The sequence below is a fragment of the Chionomys nivalis genome, chromosome X (genome assembly GCF_950005125.1).
Source record: "Chionomys nivalis chromosome X, mChiNiv1.1, whole genome shotgun sequence".
Classification (NCBI taxonomy): Eukaryota; Metazoa; Chordata; class Mammalia; order Rodentia; family Cricetidae; genus Chionomys; species Chionomys nivalis.
In genome coordinates, this window is record NC_080112.1 from 75478431 (window position 1) to 75494281 (window position 15851).

Below are 15851 nucleotides of genomic sequence, written 5' to 3' on the forward strand. Positions count from 1 at the left end.
CTAGGAAGTGTTTATGGTGTGCTTCCTGTGTATCCAATTTTTCTTATACCCTGTGAGATACTCAGAGATTTGCAAGGTGTCTGGTCTCTGGTGGAGCCTTGCCAGGAAAAGAAGTCAAATGCAGGGAAATTAGGTATTAGGCTGTAATACTGGTTCCAAGGTTTTTGACATTACAAAAGAAAGTGAGTAGGAGTGTTTGGCATTCCTGTTCATAGTGGAGGTGGGACTTCAGTTCCTTTACTTACTCAATAGTGATTTACTAAGTTGCCACCCTGCTCACAAGGGATATCCTAGTGAACACAGTGGACAGTCCTATCTATCTGGATTAGTCAGTGATAGGATTTAAATATGAGAAAGACAACATTCTAGATGAAGGGATAGAAAAGAATGAGATCAAGTAGAGTGTGGCTTTCAGTGAAAGACTTGCCAGCTTATAATAGAGATTTTATGTCAATGCAAAACATTGAAAGTGGGGTCATTAACCCTAGGAACAAGTGGCAATAGAAAGGCTAATCAATATGTACATGGAGTGCCAGTGAGGTGTCTTAGAGATCAGGATAAACAGAAGGAAGTTAGTCATGGAAAGAGAAAGATCTGTACTGTGTGAGAGTTGTTAGGGTGCCCAACCTCTTCAAGCAAAACAGTACATTTAATTAGTCTGTTTGCCTGCCTTCTTTCTTTCCTTTCTCTTTTTGGAGACAGGGTCTCCTAAATTCATGCTGCTTTCAAACTAGCTATGTACTTGAAGATGACAGTGAACTCTTGATCCTTCCGCCTCCACTACCTGAGTGCGGAAGAGCAGACATGTGTCACCATGTCTGGCTTATACACTGGTAGAAATTAAACCCAGGGCTTTACATAGGCTAGGCAAGGACAATACCAAGTCTGTATTGCTAGCCCTAGCTTTGTTTTTTTTTTCTTTTTTTCTGAGGCAGGATCTCTTTATATAGCTGAGGCTGACCTCATATTCCCTGTATAGTTTAGGGTGGCCTCAAACTTTACTTGTAGCCCAATCTGGCCTTGAATTTGCTCTGCTCTGGTCTCAGCCTCCTAAGTGCTAGGATTGCAGGTGTGTGTCACTGTACCCAGCCCTAGCTTTTGTTTCTGACTGTGATTCTGCAATAGTGTTTCCCCTTCCCAAATATGAAGACAATCAACTACAACTACTACTTGACCCATCCATTTGAGACTTACCAGTAGTTGTTTTAGCGTGTACATTTTTGTGAGTCCAGGATGGAGCCCAGATACTCCCTCAAGCTAGAGCAGCTGCCTGCCACTGAGATGCACCCACAGCTCTGGAAATGCAGATTATGTTCTGCATCTGAAGCATGTGCTCAGTTTTAGATTATCTTTCATAATTGAAGCAACTGGCCAGACCAGTTGTGTCTTGGTTTTCTGTTGTTCCTAAGCACAGCTTGGATAGAGGTTTCTGAAGCAAGAACTGCTTGTAACATATGTTTGTTTCCCCTTAGGTTGGCTTGCAGCATGGGTGGATTGCCACATGAATGCCTGCTATGACCTGTCTATCTTTTCTCTTTTTTTACCTTTGGATTTGATGTGTTATCATGTTCTAGAAAGGTTTGATATTACTGTCCTGGCATTTTTCAGTTCTTTTCCTCCCTCACTAAACAGGCAGAAATGATCACATAAGATCACCTTGTCACATCCAATCTTTTGTTATGATGATCTCTATGTGTAACATTTTGCTTCTTTGATATGTAGACCAGACTAACCAAGAACTCATAGCAATCTTCCTGCCTCAGTCTCCTGAGTGCTGGGATCATAGTTGTCATCCCCCTATAATATAAGGAGGAGCTACTTCTTTGTTTATATTTCTTAAAAGCAGAATAAGCATAGGTTTATTAAGAAAATGTAAGGAAGCCCTCCTGAAAGGATGAGGGATTACCAGGAAGAAAAGCTCAACTTATTTAAAAAATTTTAAAAAATATTTGTGTGTGTACACACCATGTTGTGTATGTGAAGGTCAGAGAATAGCTGAGAATTGGTTCTGACCTGTGGGACGGTGGGATCAAATTCAGGTCATGAGGCTTTGTGAGAAGTGCTTTTACTTGAGAACCTTCTTGCTAGCCCAGCCTAGCTTCTTTTAATTTTGTCAGGGCAGGTTCTGCTAGTGTAGTCCTGAGACGGACTTGCTTGCTTCCCGATTTTATCTCACTGAGGATCTCATCTAGGTCATATGACAGGAAGGGGTAGATATATGAGAGAGGAGAAGACATTCTGAAACCAGTTTGGGGTGTCAGGAGTAGAGCTTTCTAGATGTGCCTGTAGATCCTGATCTGCAAGTTTGAGACACCCTACTTCATTTCATCTCAGGTTGTTGTGCTACATGAACCCACAGGCCATGGGATTATGCAATGGGGGACCTGAACACTGCCCAAGCCATTCTTCTCCCTTCAGTCAGTTTACCTGCTGTGTACAGACAAGGAGTCTTGCCAAGTTCGCAGTTCGAATCTTTTCGTTTCCCATCTTAAGGTTTTATTTATTTATTTTTAATTGAGACAGTGTTTCTCTGTTTAACAGTCCTGGTTGTCCTAGAACCAAATTTCTAGTTCAGATTCCTTTTTAACCCAACAAATAAACTTTAGGTGTTTCCGTATTTCAAGAAATTATGGCACGCCTTTAATCCCAGCACTTGTGAGGCAGAGGCAGGCGGATCTCTGTGAGTTCGAGACCAGCCTAGTCTACAAGAGCTAGTTCCAGGACAGGCTCCAAAGCCACGAGAAACCCTGTCTTGAAAAAAAAGAAATTATGCCAATATTTTTCTCTATTTAGTGTGTACTCATTAGTAAAATGACAGTACCTGCTCTGTCTAACATATAGGCTATGAATAGTAAGTAAAATAATTGTATGTGAGACCCTTTGTAGATGGATGACAGTGTGTGGTGCAAGCGTGAACTAATGTACACTTTGGATATGTTGTGTAGTAGTGCAAAGTGCACTGAAGTTCATCTGAGTCTGGAGTTTGTCAGTTCTGCTAACACCCCGTGACCTTGGGCAAATTAGGTGGCATTTCCTAGCCTTTCCTTATCTATCTGTAAGTTAAAGTTAATAACGCCACCCCACCTGTCTAGAAAGTTGCAGGGTTTTTAAAAATTACTTATTCTTCTCTCATACAATATATCCCCACCCGAAGCTTCCCTCCCTCCACTCCTTGTAGTTTCCTGACTCCTCTCCTGCAGCTCCACCTCCTCTTCCATTTCCCTTCAGAAAAGGACGGGCCTCCCAGTGATATCAGCCAAACACAGCAGCCTAACAGGGTACAATAAAGACCAGGCACAGACCCTCATATCAAGGCTAGACGAGGTGACCCAGAAGGAGGCAAGGGGTCCCCAAAGCATCAAAAACTCAGAGACACCCACTGTTAGACCCACGAGAACAACCAGCTATAAAAACCACAGTGTGTAAGCAGAGGGCCTTGTGCAAACCCATGCATGCTCCCCTATTGCCGTTCAGCATCTGTGAACCTCTATGAGCTCTGCTTTGTTGATTCTGTGGACCATGCTCTCCCACATCCTCGGTCCCTCTGGCTCCCACAATTCCTCCTTCCCCTCTTCCTTGGGGTTTCCTGAGAGTTCCAAGGGGAGGGACCTGATGGAGATCTCCAGCCTGGGCTTTCTCTCCACCTAATGTTTGGCTGTGGGTCTCTTCATCTGCTTCAATTAGCTGCTGGAGATAGCCTCTCTAGTGACATCAAGACTAAGCACCTACCTATAACTATAGCAGAACCTCATTCGGAAACATTTCATTGTTTTTTTTTTATGCTTCTACCTTAGGACTCTGTATTTTGGTTTTGTTTTTCTAGACCAGGTTTTTGTATATATTCCTGGCTGTCCTGGAACTTGTTTTGTAGACCAGGCTGGTCTAAAACAGAGAGATTTTCCTGCCTCTGACTACTAAATCTTGATATTAAAGGCACACACCATTACTACCTAGCAAAAATCCCCATTTTTATTATATTTGTGTGTGTGAGGTGTATATATACTTAAATAGAGCAAGAAAATTGATAGAACTTTTTAAAATACTCATGCCCACATTCAGTCAATCACCAAGTCTGTTGTCTAGTCCTTACCATTTCTCAGATCTATCTACTTTTCCTTATCTTCATTTAGTCCATGATCTGTTTTTTGTTTCTGAGCAGTAGCAGGTTTTTTTTTTTTTGTTTGTTTGTTTTTTGATATTTGAGACAGGGTTTCTCTGTGTGGCCTTGGTTGTCCTGGAACTCACTCTGTACACCAGGCTGGAGCCTCAGACTCATAGAGATCCACCTGCCTCTGCCTCACGAATACTAGGATTAAAGACATGTGCCACCACCATCCGGCCTGAGCAAAATAGCATTTTAAGAAAAAACTGGCGTGTGTGTGCATGTGTGAGTGTGCATATGTGTGTGAAAGTGAAATGTACTCTTATAACCATTGCTTGAATCTTTAATCTTTTGAGACCGGACCTCTCACTCTTTACATTTTGCCCTCCACCTCTGTGTGGGTTGGGACATTGAACTCTGGTGTTCAGGCTTGTGCAGTAAGCACTTTACCTGGGAGCCAACAAGCAGTCCTTATTTTACATAAATATGAACCCAAAGTTCAAGAGTGGCAAATGTGTTTGTGCTGAGAGAAAGCTGTAAGTGCATCCTTTAATAGGAAAGGTGAAAACTCAGCTTGTCAAGGAAAAGAAAATAATGAGCTTGTTGAAAGCTGTATTGAGGGGCTGAAGAAGAGTGCTCAGTGGTTCAGAGTACTGGCTGTTCCTTTGAAGGACCTGAGTTTGATTCCCAGCACCTGCACAGTAACTCATAACCATCTGTTTCACCAGCTCTAGGGGATCTGATGCTCATATAAAGAAAAATGAATAAAATTTTTAACATTAAAAATACATTAGGAGATTTTTTTTTGGTCTGTGAAACTGTAAAGACAAAAAACCCAGCTTCTTTTCCTGTTACATTTTATTTAGTTTTTAAAGAATAAATTGTGTATTTTATTTATATAAATGCTTTGTCTGCATGCATCTCTGCACACTAGAAAGAGGGCATTAGATCTCATGAGACTACAGTTACAGATGGCTGTGAGCCACCTCATGGGTGCTGGGAATTGAACTCAGGACCTCTGGAAGAGCAGCCTGTATACTTAACCATGAAGCCATCACCCTCACAGTGCATGATAAATGTTTATGTAAGCTGGGAAAGCCATTAAATTTGTGTCTGTATGAAAAAAAAAAGCATGGTGTACTCAGGGTTCATTATGGTCTGTGCCTTCAGGCGTCCACTGGTAATTTTGAGATGAGAGACTCTTGGGTGTGGAGGGCGGCTACTTTTATACTTAGTCATTCTATGTTTGGATTGGTTTATCTTTCTCTGTGCCTATATGTCCGAATTGAATTTCTTTTTGTTTTTTTAATGTTTTTTTTTTTTGAGACTGAATTTCTTTGTGTAAGTGGCTGGATAGAAGATTAACTCGAAAAGATCAGTAGTAGCCCTCCTATATACAAGCGACAAATGGGTTGAGGAAGAAATCAAGGAAATAACACCCTTCACAATAGCCATAAATAATATAAAATATCTTGTGCTAATTCTAATCAAACAAATGGAAGACCTGTATGACAATAATGTCACATCACTTTCAAAGTGAAATGTTAGCAATGAGAAAACATTATACCGAATTAGTTTTTAATAGGAAGTTGTTAGTTTAGCCTGTCTATATGTGTATATTTATTTCTGTCTACATATGCATGTACATGTATTGTAGTATTCACTAAAGATGGAAATAAAAGTCACAGTACAAAAGTACTTTACACATTTATTTCAATCCAGGCTTTGTAGGACATGTCCTATGTAGTGTCCCAGCACTATGAAGGCTGAGGTGGGGGAATTGTGACTTCTAGTCCTACCTGGGCTACAGAATGTGACCAGTCTCAAATCAAAACAAATACTTCAAATATTTTTTATAATTTATTTTTATTTTATGCGCATTGGTGTATATTGCCCACATGTATGTCTGTGTGAGGGTGTCAGATTCCCTGGAACAGACAGTTGTGAGCGACCATGTAGGGAATTGAAACCTGGTCCTCTGGAAGAACAGCCAGTGCTCTTAACCTCTTAACCATCTCTCTAGCCCCAATACTTCAGATATTCAACATTTGAAATTTAGTTGTAGCTTTATTCCCCACAGGGTTTTAGAATTCAGAATGTCCATCCTAGGGCAGGGTCCTAGGGCTCTGGATCAGATTGCCTGCACAAGAAAAAGGTGGTTTTTAAAAGGTGACAACTCATCCTTTAAAGCATACTGACTACAGGCAGTAGTCCTGACCTTGTGAAAGCTGCTTCTCCAACAGGGGGGCACAGTTGTCTTGTAGGCCAGGCACATCTTTACTCTACCAAGGCTACTGTAAGAAAGATGTCAGCTGATTTAAGTAGAAGTAGTTTTGTGAGATGATAAAATTCATGCTGGTACTTTCTGAATGGAAATAAAGAAATCAAAAGGAAAAAGAAAGAACATGACTGCGCCTAGGTATGGTGTAGGAGGTTAATTGTAGATAAAAGGCAGAGCGTAGGGTAGAGGCAGGGATATCTGGGAGAGTCCAGAGTGGTCATGACCTTCTGAGGATGGGGGTGGGGGCTGGGAATGATAGGGAGAAGGTGGAGCCGGGAACCAGGTGCAGCAGCCAGGAGGCCCAAAATACAAAGAGAGTGGGTAACTGAAATGTCTGGATTATATAGGGAAGAATCCAACCTCGTGGGCTCGAGAGTTTGAGATAGGGGTTGGGGTATGCCAGCCAGGAGGGTCCTGTTAGAGGTAGGGGCTGAGGTGTGCAGGGAGAACCTGGTGGCCAGTTCTGCTTTGATATACTAAATAGGCATCTTAGCCATTTTTTTTTTTTTTTTTTTTTTTTTTTTTTTTTTTTTTTTTTTTTTTTAGTTTTTCGAGACAGGGTTTCTCCGTAGTTTTTGGTTCCTGTCCTGGAACTAGCTCTTGTAGACCAGGGTGGCCTCGAACTCACGGAGATCCTCCTGCCTCTACCTCCCGAGTGCTGGGATTTTTTTTTTAAATATTTATTTATTTATTATGTATACAATATTCTGTCTGTGTATATGCCTGCTGGCCAGAAGAGAGCACCAGACCCCATTACAGATGGTTATGAGCCACCATGTGGTTGCTGGGAATTGAACTCAGGACCTTTGGAAGAGCAGGCAATGCTCTTAACCTCTGAGCCATCTCTCCAGCCCCCCCCCCCCCCCCCCCCCCGAGTGCTGGGATTAAAGGCGTGCACCACCACCTCCCGGCTTGACCCAGGTTTAAAGCCAAGCTAATACTTTCACAATATGCCAAACCACGGAATTTAGGAGTACATTCTGGATAGAACATTCTCCCTGTAAATCATGATGAATTTGTACTTTATTCTGTTTTCAGTGTTAGAGGTTGGACACCATGCACATACTAGGCTTTTCCACCCTGAATATGTATTTGAAATATCCAAAATATTAAACATTATTGTCCTTGACAATTTGACTTGATTCATCCCACCCAGGGTTTTTCTAACTGTCCTGGAACTTCTAGACCAGGCTAGCCTTGAACACAAAGGTTGTCCTGCCTCTGTCTACCAAGTGCTGGGATGAAAGGTGTGCCCAGCATTGATTTTTTTTCTCTTTTTTAATTGATTTTTATTGAGTTCTACATTTTTCTCTGCTCCCCTTCCTGCCTCTTCCCTCCCCTTTAACCCTCCCCCAAGGGTATGCTCCCAATTTACTCAGGAGATCTTCTATGATTTCTTTTTTTTAAAAAAATGGGTTTTCCTGTGGAATACACATGTGAACTGCTAAGAGGTTACCATAGTGAAGCAAGTGCACATTCAAGACAGATGTGCTGCTAGATCCTCCTGTTTTTCAGCGACTCTAGACTTGTTCACGCTATGCCTTTCCTGTGCCTTTGTTACTGTGCATCCCTGACTTCCGCATTCCCATCACCCACCCCTAGGAACTACTGTTTCTCTGTCTATCTCTGTACATTCAGTTTTGTTGATTCGATTATGGCGTATTTTATTTTCTATGCTTGGCTTTATTTCACTTGACAAGTCCTCCTACCTCATGAATGGCATGGAAAATGGTGAGCTCTTTTTTTTTTTTTTAAAAATAAAGCTTAATCTTCCATTGTATACATGTTCTATATATTCTTTTTCACCTTTTATGTTTATTAGAATATATTTATTATACATAATGGTTTCATTATGACAGTTTCAAACTGTATTGTAGTGCATTTGATTAGATCCTCTCCCATTATTCCTTTTTGTCCCCTTCCCACTATTGCAGATCCCTTTCCCCTTTCCAATTAGTTCCCTCCCTACTTTCATGTTATGTGACCCAATGAGTTTCATTAGTGTTTACTTACAGGAAGCGAGGAGTTGTTTATAGGATCATGTGCATGTTGTCCGTGTAATCACAACTGAAGATAGTCTCTCTATATAGGCATATTTGCCTTGAGTTCTCTTTAGCAAGTATGCATTTGAGGTATTGCAGAATTTATTTTGTTCTTAGCAGTTCAGTAAATTTTAAATGGCTGTATTAGCACTTCTGCTTGTTTGTGATAACAAATCACTTAAAACTTGCTAATTAAAAGTCATAAAGGGGGGGCTGGAGAGAGATGGCTTAGAAGTTAAGAGCACTGCCTACTCTTCTAGAGGACCCAGGTTTGATTCCCAGCATCCACATCACGGCTCACAACCCTCAGGAACTCCAATTCTGGGGGATCCATCTCCCTTCTGGGGCATCTTTGGACACTGCATGCACATGGTGCACAAGCATACATGCAGACAAAATATCAAATGCAAAGGAAAAATAAATAGATTGCCAGACAGTCTTTAATACTAGCACTCAGGAAGCAAAGGCAGGAGGATCTCTGTGAGTTTGAGGCCATGCTGGTCAGCAAAGCAAGTTTCAGAACACCAGAGCTGTTACACAGATAAACCCTGTCTCTAAAAAACATATGCAGCTTAGATATTAAGAAAATAATGGGGCTGGAGAGATGACTCAGTGGTTAAGAGCACTGATTGCTCTTCCAGAGAACCCAGGTTCAATTCCTAGCACCCACATGGCAGCTCACAACTGTCTGTAATTCCAGTTCCAGTAACCTGACACCCATGGCAAAATATCAATGCACATAAAATAAAAATAAATAAATTAAAAAAGGAAAATAAAACCATAATGGTAGTTGATAATGGGAGAGATTATATATATGATAGGAGGCAAATGGGAAATTTCTGTATTATCTGGTCAGTTTTATTATGGCCCTAAGAATATCCTAAGAATAAAGTTCCTTTAAAAAACACAAGTTACATTATTAGATTGTGTAAAATGCGAAACAAAACTGGCAGCGATGCAGAACTACTAGAACATTCATTGCTGGTGGGTGGGAGAGAAAAAGCAATATTTCCACTGAGCAGAACACCTTTTGGAAGTTTCTTATGCACTTACCTGTATATGTGACTCATCAGTCTTTCTTCTAGGTATCTGCCAAGAGAAATGACAGCTTAGGTTCACCAAAAAGCTATACTTGGTTGCTAGGACTGTAGCTCATAGTAAACACACTTATCCATGCTTTTGAGCCCCTGCTTTAGAAACTTAATAAAACAACCCAGTACACAAATGTTGATAGCACCATTATTTAGCAGTAGTTACCAAAATTGGAAAGAAGCCACTTCTTTCAGCTGGAACTAGATAAGCGGATTGTTGTACTCCATGTCATGATGTCATGGTATGCTACTCTTTGATAAAAAAAGGAACTACCTGTTGATTGTGCAATTATGTCATTGATCTTTAACACCGCAGTTTCATGAATGAGCGGAGCCAGCTTCAAAAGGCTATGTTGTACAAAATTTCATTTATATGACAATCCCAGAAAAGCAAAACTAAGGAGGAAATCACTGGGTGCTGTGGTTTGTAACATGGGGAAATTTTGGTGGTCCCCCTCCCTCCTCTTCCTGGTTTCCCTCCTTTTCTCCCTGTCCCCTATCCCCTTCTTAGTCTTACACCCTTTTTCTTCTTGTCTCTCATTAGAAAACAAGGTGACTTCTAAAGGATAATAATAAAAATATAATAAAATATAATATAAGATAAAACAAATGCTATCATATAGAGTTGGACAAGGCAAACCAATAGAAGGAAAAGAGCCTAAGAGAAGGCACAAGAATCAGAGACCCACTCATTCCCACACTCTGGAATTTCATAAAAACACTAAACTGGAAGCCATGATATATATACAGATGACCTGGTGCATACCCGAGCAGGCTCTGTGTATGCTGTTTCAGTCTCTGTCTCATAATAACTTCGATCATGTTGACTTGGAGGGTTTTGTTTTCTTGGTGTCCTCCATCCCTTCTGACTCTTACATTCTTTATTATTATTATTATTTGGTTTTTTTGAGACAGGGTTTCTCTGTAGCTTTGGAGTCTGTCCTGGAACTAGCTCTTGTAGACCAGGCTGGCCTCAAATTCACAGAGATCCTCCCGCCTCTGTCGAGAGAGAGAGAGAGAGAGAGAGAGAGAGAGAGAGAGAGAGAGAGAGAGAGAAACTGAACATGACCAGCAGACTTGACTTAGCTATGAGAGGAGAGAAGAAGAGAAAAGTGGAAGACAGACAGGAGAGAATCCCAAGAGAGCATGTGGTCAAAATGGCAGGGGAATCTAGGGGAAAGGAAGTCCAAGAGCTGGTGAAGATCAGGTTAGACTGAGAAGAGCTAGGCGCATGGGCTCTGTAATAGGCATTTGTGATGGAGAGAGAGCCTGGAGGCCAGCCTGCACTTTGGTTTGCTAATAGGTACCACAGATTTGTCCCTAGTCATTTTGTCATTTGTCCCTAGTTTTTTGGGGCCTGATACTCTGGAACTAGAGTTGCAGGCTGTTGAGAGCCACTTGATGTGGGTGCTGGGAATTGAACCCTGGTGTACTGGAAGGCTAATATATGTTCTTAACCACTGAGCCATCTGTCCAGCTGCAAAGACACAGCCAAATAGACCTCACTATAAATGAGAATTTAGCATATATGCAATAGTGAAAGCATTTCAGATAGGGAGAAAAAAACCTTTGTCACTTAGCAAATGACTGGGATAACCAATTAATGATGTGAAATGGGAAAAGTTACCTATGTTATGTACCTAAACTAAATCAAATTCTAGACGAGTTTAGTATTTAAGTGTAAAGTACAAAAGGAACTAGAAGAAAGTATAAGCAAATTATTAATATAGGCTTAGGGTAGGAACAACCTTTCTAATTACACCAGAGTCATGATATAAGTTAAAAGCTGCACAAGAGAAAAGAACCCAGAAAGAGATAAAAAGATAAACAACAAACTGCTCAGAGCATGAGGAATATATGTGACAAAGGCATTTTCCATATTTATATCAGGCAAACATAAGAACAGTGTAGCAGGGGCTGGAGAGAGGGCTCGATAGTTAAGAGCACTAACTGCTCATCCAAAGGATCCAGGTTCAATTCCCAGAACCAAAATAGCAGCTCACAGCTGTCTTTAACTCCAGTTCCAAGGGATTTGATGCCCTCATACAGATATACTTGCAGGCAAAAAAACCAGTGCAAATGAAATAAAAATAAATAAATATTTTAAAAAAAGAACAGTGTAGCAGTAAACGTGGATGAGCAAGTATCTCTGTGGTAGGATTTAGAGTCCTTTGGATATTTGCCCAAGAATGCTGTAACTGGCTCATATGGTAGCTGTATTTTTAATTTTCCAGACCCTTTCACTGATAGGAACTAGAATTAGCCTAGATGTCCATCAACAGATGAATATGTGACATATGCACAATGGAAGTCTATTCAGTTAGAAAAAGAATTGAAATCATGAAACTTGCAACAAAATGGACGGATCTGGAAATTGTATTATTCAGTGAGGTTACGTAGGTTCCAAAAGACAAACACCACATATGCCCTCATACAGTCTCTAATTTTAAGTATTTATGTGATGTAATGTACATGGGGTGTATGTGAGTATGGGTCATGGGACTAGAAAAGGGCCGTGAGAAGGGGGAAAAAGGTCTTGAGGGAAAGAGAGAGGCAATAACAGCATACATGTGACATGAAAGTGGAGAGACTCCTCTCAGTGGAAGTGGGAGCAAGGGGGATGGTGGGGGAGGGGTACAAGGGAGGAGGCTCAACAACAACAGAGTGTGTATAAAAATTCCAGAATGAAATCCATTGCTTTGTATGCTAATTTTAAAAAAGGGCTAAAAGTTCATGGTGGAGGACAGGCATGGTGGCATACACCTTTAATTATAGTACTTAGGGCAGAGGCAAGTGAAAGCTCTGTGAATTTCAGGCTAGCTTGGTCATGTAGCAAGTTCCAAAGCAACAAAAAGTGCATAATGGTAATAAACAGGCAGTGCATAGCAGAAATTCAAATTGTCAGAAAGTCTTATTACCAGAGGTAAAGATCACTAGGTGGACATTTTTTCATATAACAGACTGACAAAGCTTAAAAATAATTAAATAAAAACATATTTTGCCTTGTCCATAATAGTCGTGATACAGTACTAGGTTTCTTCTATTTTTCCTCCCAAGACAGGGTTTCTCTGTGTAACAGCTCTAGCTGTCCTGGAACTCGCTTTGTAGATCAGGCTGTCTTTGAACTCACAGAGATCTGCCGAAGCCTGACTTCCAAGTGCTGGGAGTCACCAGGCCAAAACATTGATATTAATGTGAGAAAACAGGTACTCTTCCTAAACTGCTAGCGGATGCTATGCCTCTTTCTGGAGGATGGTTTGGTAGCAGTAGCAAAAGCTTTAAAAAGTACTAATCTGGGCTGGGTATAGTGGCACACAGCTTTAAACCCGGTACCAGGGGCACAGAGGGAGGTAAATCTCAGTGAGTTCAAGGCCAGCATGGTCTATACAGTAAGACCTTGTCTTAAAAACAACAAAAACCTGTGTGTGTGTAAGTGTAATGATCACTGTTTTGGAGGCAGGATCTCACTGTGTTGCTGCAGCTGCTTTCAGACTTGTGATCCTTCTTCCTTGCTCTCCCATTGTTAGGATTACGGGCATGCTTCCCTGCCTGAATTCCATTCTCTTGTTTTTGAGACAGGGTGTTACTATGTAGCTCAGACTGGCAGTTAATTTGCACTAATCCTCAGGCTTCAACCTCTCAAGTGCTAGGATTCTAGGCATGTACCACATCTGGCTCTAACCACTTTTATGAGAGGTTAGTGGGAATATAAATTGGTATACTTTTTCTAAGGTCAGTTGGACACTGTTTATCAACATTTGTATTGTAGGTACTCTGTGGCCTACCAGTTCTACTTCTAGAATTTTTATCTAAAATAAAGACTATATACAAGGATATTCTCTGAAACAATGTTTGGAATAGGACTGAGCTGAAAATACCCTAAATGTAAATCAAAAAGGAATATAAAATATGGCATACACAATGGACTACCATGATGTAATAATTCTTTTCAGTACTGGGGATTGAACTTTGGGCCTTGCACATGCTAGCCCAGTGCTCTAACTTTGAGCTGTGTTCCCAGCCTTCATATAAGAACTTTATAAAATGGTATGTCAGTATTTCTTCTTTTGAGACAAAGTTGTTTTTGTGGTATTGGAGATGAAACCTGAGGCCTCACTAGATAGGCACTCCTCTACTGAGCTACATCTCTATTCCTCCTTTGGTTTGATACTTGTTGCCAAGTCTGATGACCTGAGTTTTGTCCCAGAACTGACTTGGCACACCTATGCCATGTCATGCTTGCTCACAGGCCCATTCACATAAAATAAGTAAATAAAAATATAAAAGAATTTTTAAAATTTATTTATATCTTTAGAATACGCTTTAGGAATGAATTCTTTTCTGTCTTTTTCTTGTATTCAAGTTCTTTTGAATGATAAAACATGCTAAGTAGGCTACATATAAAATATCTTTATAATGAGGATGAGGATAATAGCTATGTTTATTTTGTTTATTAAAAGAATACTCTCCCAACTCCAAACCATCGTATTCTAATTCATATCTTCATTTAACATATGAGCCTCCGTGATTGCTAATGTGCAGGGTTTCATATAACTTTTTTTTTTTTTAAAACAAACTGGATACTGGGGGTGCACACCTTTTTTGAAAAGAATTTATTTAACTTTATTTTGTGTGCATTGGTTTGAAGATGTCAGATCCTCTGGAACAGACAGCTGTGAGCTGCCGTGTGGGTACTGGGAATTGAACCCAGGTCCTCTGGAAGAGCAGCCAGTGCTCTTAACCACCAATTCATCTCCCTAGCCCTCATATAACTTCTTTATGCTTTGTTTTCCATTTTATAGATTGCATGAATTCCTTGTTTGGGAGATGATTTAATTCTTAGTTACAGGTTTCTTTGCCAAAGTCAAAGTAGAATATGAGGTATGTTCTGATCTGTAAGATTCTCAATCAGACATCTGATAATCTGGCTTCTTCTTGCTTCTCATTACAACTGGATTTTCATTGGCTTTGAAAAGTAATTGTAATCTTTGTTGCATCTTTTTATTTTAAATTTTCCTATAATTAAAGAAAACAGTTTTTCAATTTTTCTTTTGTTCTTGTTAGAAATTTAAGGTTAAAGAACCTTACATAGGGGTGGGGGATGTAGCTCAGTTGGTAGTGTGCTTGCCTAGGTTGATGTATTAGGCCCTAGGTTGACTCCGTGGCAGCACAGAAACTGCAATTGGTAGAGGACTTTGTAATCACAGCACTATGAAGGTAGAGAAAGAAAGATCAGGATGTTCTCAGACGTGTAGGTCATTTGTGGTCTGCTTGGGCTACATGAGACCCTGCTTCTAAAAATGTTATCCATTTAAAGATTATTAAGTAACTTTCTGTTCATTATTTTAGTGCTCAGCACTGTTTAGTCTAGCACTAATAGAATTCTTTTTTATTAACCCTCTCTCTTTAAAAGATTTATTTGATTTTTAATTATACATACTTGAATCTGTATGGGTATGCATGTGAGTACAGGTTCCCATAGAGGTGAGAAAAGGATATCAGATCCTCTGGACTGTGAGCCTCCTGACAGGTATTGTGAACTGAACTTGGGTCCTCTGAAAATGCAGTCCTCTCCCCTCCTTTTATGTGTGTGCATGTATCCCTATGTGCACAAAGAGACCAGAGTTGATGTAGGTTATTATCTTCAGTTCTCCTTTTTATTTTTATTTTTTGACAGGATCTCTCTGGAGCTCCCCAAAGTAGTGAGTCCCACAATCCTTTGTTTCTGTCTCCTTAGCACTGAATTACAGATACATGCTCCTGTTGGGTGTGACTTTTTAATGTAGGTGCTGAGCATCAGACTCAAATATTCATGCTTGTGTGGTAAGCACTTTACTGACTGAACCATCTCCCCATCCCTCTTTGGTTTCCTTGAAACAAGGTTTCATGTAGCTTAGGCTGCCCTTGAGCCGCTGTTTAAAGAACTGGTTTTCTTGTTAGCTTTTTTTTTTTAAAGACAGAGTTTCTCTGTTTCTGCCCTGGCTGTCTTAGAACTTACTCTGTAGACCAGGCTGGCCTCAAACTCACAAAGATCTGCCTGTCTCTGTCTCCCAAGTGCTGGGATTATATGTGTGTACCACCACACATGGCTTTCTCTGCCTCTGTGTGTGTGTGTGTGTGTGTGTGAGTGTGCACATGTGTGTGTTTAATGATCAACGTTCAAAGAACCTGCAGCTCATTCTTCTCTTCTGAGACAGGGTCTCCCTATATAGTCCAGGGTGAGTTAAAGTTGTGATCTTCATGCTTGGAATTACAAGTGTGGGCTACCATGCCTAACTACTTTCCAAGTTTTAACTATCTTTTTTTTTTTTTTTTTTTTTGGTTTTTGGTTTTTC

At 40.4% G+C, this 15851-nt stretch overlaps 1 protein-coding gene across 2 annotated transcripts in view; it reads left to right on the forward strand.

The window, feature by feature from the left end:
* Positions 1 to 15851, forward strand: part of Atp7a (ATPase copper transporting alpha) — a 112886-nt gene that overhangs the window by 9018 nt on the left and 88017 nt on the right. The gene's annotated exons all lie outside the window — the stretch shown is intronic.